A 4,543-nucleotide genomic window follows, 5' to 3' on the forward strand; every position below is an offset into this window, starting at 1 on the left:
TTCAAGTCTCCTTCCGTGTCTCGTTGTGTCTGTCTCTGCCTGTCTGTCAGTTTGCCTCCCTTTTCAAAAAACCTGAATAAAACAGCAAACCGTCTCCCTTTCCTATCTGAGAGCAGAGAATAAAGCAGTCACATGTCAGGGGCACATTTTCGGGTTTTATTCTCGTCAACAGTATTCTTCCCCCATAATTGCTATAGAAACACCAAATCCCTTTCCATCCTTTTGCACGTGATGTCAGACCTCACTTTAATGTTCCTGGCTCAGTGCTGGCTACAGCACACGTCAGCGCCCAGGAACGGGTAAGCGTTGGGTGAAAAACCCCCGTCCAGTTGATGCTGTCTGTGCTCTCCCTTCCCCACTCTTTTCACCTAATTTAAGATGCAGCACAGAACGTCGGAGCCAGACACGATGCAGCCTGTGTAGCAGCACCAACCACGGAGGCAGCTCTTTGGAAAGAAAGTGGCTCAGCCAGGACTGAAAGGCGCACGCTCTCTGGTGAGCATCCGCAGATGCAACCTGTCCACACCTCTGGGAATTGGCCTGGCCTCCCAGAAAGGTCCAACTCTGATTCAGAGCTCTTGAACTTCGCACAGTCTAAAGGAGGGAGGAAAGCTCTTTCGCTGGGGCTAGAACCCAATCTCCTCAGCACTCGCCCATCTGGCTGCATGGGTGCTGTTTGCAGGCAAAGTGAGACAGGAACTGGTCCCTTGCAGGTCCAGCTTCTCCATTTCTGGCACAGATGCCTTCAGCTCCTAGAAGCAAGTAGGGCCAAAGGACACTGCACACATCTTGTATGAGCAAAGGACCTACTGAGACTCTTCGTCAGGGACTCTGGTACCTAGGAAAAAGCTTTGGGAGAATACGGGGATAGGAACAGGTTGGTTGTTCCCAGCCACACTGAAAGAATACGGAGGTTCATAAGGTCAAGGAACCAAAGCCTTTCTTAAATGTCTTTGTGCAGGAATTTGATTAAACAGGGACGTGTAAGAACACTGACCCACTACATCCCTGGAAGGATCGAGGGGTAATGTAGGCTGTGAGAGAGCATGAGTTATGCATTGTTCAAAATGATCCCATAAATCCTGAAATGGGTTTTTTAAAAAAAGGAAAACAAAGCAAATCAAGATGAATAAATATTAATGAATCACTGCCTCTCTGTGGCAATGGGAACGTGAGGCAGATCTAATGACTCTGTCAGCAGATAACATCGACTCTGAATATTTCATGGAGAAGTGGAGGTGGACCTCAGAGATGAGGTCAGTCGCCCACATGTGGGGGGGCAGCAGAGCCTTAAAAAGCTGCAGGAGAGGGACATTTCTTTGAGCAGTAGGCTGGATTTTCTAGCAAGCTTTCAGGGGTGAGTTGGCCCTGGCATATGGCATACGTGATAAAGGCACTACATTGACTGAATAATGACTCTTTGCAGATGCTTTACATATATCAACTCTACCAAGGAGCTATCACCATGCACACTTCCTAGTTAAGGAGACTGAGGCCTCCAGAAAATAAAGTGCCCCACGTTACAGGTCTGGTAAGTGGCAAAGCTGGGATTCAAACCCAGGGCTCTCTTGACTCCAAAGTCTTAATCCTACCCTACACTCCGGATCACCACATTTCTCCCCCTTACCCTCCTGCCCACATATTTTCTAGGCTTTGAAACCATGTCACTGCAGCTTGACGTGAGCCCGCCATTGACTTAGCATGGGGGACAGCCGCTCACATAGTAGGTGCTCAATAAAGCAATAAATATTTGTTGAATTGAATTTCCTTCCAGGAGAAGAAAATGACTTTGCCCTGTTCTCATAGACAGGTGGAAAATCACAAAATAAAACCTTCCCCCAGGGGTAGATAACACATGCAGCCTGACCTCCTCAGAGGCAGACACAAGGGCTATCATCCTCCCAATCATTGTTGTTGTTATTATTATATGGCTGCCAAGTGCTTAAACAGGTGATGCAGAAATGAAAGACCCAGCAGATAATACGTGGTTCTTAAGAGACAGCCCCCACTTTAGCACCATCTGTATCCAAGGGGACTCCCAGGGGCTGGCAATCACACCCCTTTCCCCAGGCACCAAATTCACTTAAAACTTTTTTTAAATTAACAAATGGAAGAACAGGAACAGACTTTCCCCAGCCTATCTGTCGCGTCCCCACCCAGTGACAGCTAAAACGTTTCACTTGTCAGTCAGAGGTAAATACCAGGTCTAAGCTTTGTGCTGTACATCCCCAGAATAGATGTTGCTAATGGCCTTGATGACAGTCCCTGATTTCCAAAGCATATGTGAGAAAGTGGAGAAGAGGGGAGGCCACTGGGAAGGGGGCAGGAAGGCAGGGGAAGCTGCAGGCAGGAATGGGTGGTATTGCGTATCTTTCTTTTCAGTATAATCATGCTGCCTCTTATTTTGTTTCCACTTTTTTGCCATTTTCCTCCGAGAGCTTTTTCAAGTGTCCACAACTCTATGAGTGCTCAGTGGTTTTAGCCTTAAGGCCAAGAGGAAAAGGGCAGAGAGAGGACACCAGTCCTACCTTCTACTGACAGCTTCATTTGGATGGAGAGGATTGTTTTCACCGCTTCTCATGGACCAGGGAGGCCATGATACTCTGAGGAATCCTCACTCTGACCTCAAATGCAAGCAGATGCCACACCCATCAAAGCAAGACCCTTCTTCCTTGGGGCTGGGGTGTTCATGCTCAGGCTGCAGGGAGGTGGGGAGGGTCTAAACCTGCAGATCATGCCTGATAGTGATGTCAGACACTCTATTTGTCTAAACACCTCTGGTCATTCATCAGGCAATGGCTGGGGCTGGCTCTTCCTTTCAATGAAAAGGAAAGGGGAATAAAGCCAGGGAGAAATGGACAGCTAGGAAGTTTCATTCATGCAGCCAAAGTCATTGCTATCAGGCTATGCCCTAGTCACCGCTTAGATGAATAAGACCCAGCCCCATCCTCAAGGAGTCCTCATCCCTACTTGCCCTTGTCAGATCCACTGACCAGAAGAACTCAATGAGCAAATGCTTCAACTCAAGTTGGAGGGACTTGAATGTCAATTACACAACCCTGAACAATGGAAAATAAGCAAATCCTTGTCTGAAATGAATCCCTGCATGCACACACACTTAACCACCCCACTCTACCTTCCCACAAAATTACATCACCCCTACCACCTTCCCCTTGTCCCTAAACTGAAATAGCCCACATTTCTCCTGGATCATGTCTCTTTACCCTGTTTAACACTTATTAAGGTTTACTGTGTGTCACTTGCTCTTTCTAAGTACTTTATGACTCTTACCTATGACACAGGTACTACAAATGTCCCATTTTTTTTTTCATTTTTTTTTTGTGGTACGCGGGCCTCTCACTGCTGTGGCCTCTCCCGTTGTGGAGCACAGGCTCCGGACGCATAGGCTCAGAGGCCATGGCTCACGGGCCCAGCCGCTCCACGGCATGTGGGATCTTCCCGCACTGGGGTACGAACCCGCGTCCCCTGCATCGGCAGGCGGACTCTCAACCACTGCGCCACCAGGGTAGCCCCAAATGTCCCATTTTATAGATAAGAAAACTGAGACTTATCATTGATCGTGAATTTAGGCCATCTCTCTGCAGACTCTTCTTTTGTGCTTTTCTGTCTCACTGAACTTGCATTATCTGGCCCTCACCCACTCAGTGACAAACATGTAACCTCTTCTTTCCACTAGAAAAATAACGTCACCTTCCTGGCTCTTGTGTGCAACTGATCACAGACTGAAGATTACAGGTGTGGAGACACTTAGCTTTCTCCTTTCTGTTCTTGTAGGCACCTGCAACTGGATTGTGTCTGAAACATCCTGAAAGAAGAGTCCACGAGGCTCAGGGGACACCTTGTACCACACCATGCTCCACGGCCCTTGTTGACTCATTTATATGGTTTTTCTTGACCTCTATCGTGAGCGTGAATTCAAACCCTTTAGGAAAGGAAGACAGGTTTCCCAACAAACCTATAACTCATGGTACAGTGTCTCTGCAGACAAATTGACATTCCATGGGAAGCCAAGGGTTTATTTCTGAGGGTAATGATAAAATCACTGTTTTTAAGGCCTTCACTTGCCCTGATTTGACTTCACATTCTCAGGAGGCCTGCACCCCCATTCTCTCCAGAACATCGACTTTAATTTAAAGGTCTGTCAAAGATCTTTGAAGGCCTAAATCTTTCCCTTCCAGCTGGTCAGAGATATTGGCATATTAATCTATTTAGTAATTATGCAAACAAGCTCAGACCATGTGTTACTGAAAATTAAACTATAAAAATGTGTCCAATCAAATCGCTCACTTTCTCAATCTCATCGTGTCATTAAATTCAACACCAAGATTAATTACGAAGCAGTGGGTCAGATTTGCCAGATGTTGCACTGACTCCATTCAAGGTACATATGTTTCTCCACCTACCATCTCTGCAGACTCAGCCACTGATTCCACAGTTGCTGGTCTGGTTCAGGGTTACTTAGCCTGAACATGTCTGGTACTGACTGAATCAAATGCTCTTGCATCTCCTGCTCCTTGGTGTT

At 46.9% G+C, this 4,543-nt stretch overlaps 1 long non-coding RNA gene across 1 annotated transcript; it reads left to right on the forward strand.

Annotated features, from left to right (window-relative positions):
- Positions 1-406: 406 nt before the first annotated feature.
- Positions 407-4,200, forward strand: LOC132483167 (uncharacterized). Its single transcript, XR_009531053.1, has 3 exons — positions 407-495; positions 1,427-1,531; positions 3,796-4,200. It is a non-coding gene; the product is annotated as an uncharacterized LOC132483167 (long non-coding RNA).
- Positions 4,201-4,543: the final 343 nt, after the last annotated feature.

This window comes from Mesoplodon densirostris, chromosome 2, assembly GCF_025265405.1.
Source record: "Mesoplodon densirostris isolate mMesDen1 chromosome 2, mMesDen1 primary haplotype, whole genome shotgun sequence".
NCBI classification, from domain to species: Eukaryota; Metazoa; Chordata; class Mammalia; order Artiodactyla; family Ziphiidae; genus Mesoplodon; species Mesoplodon densirostris.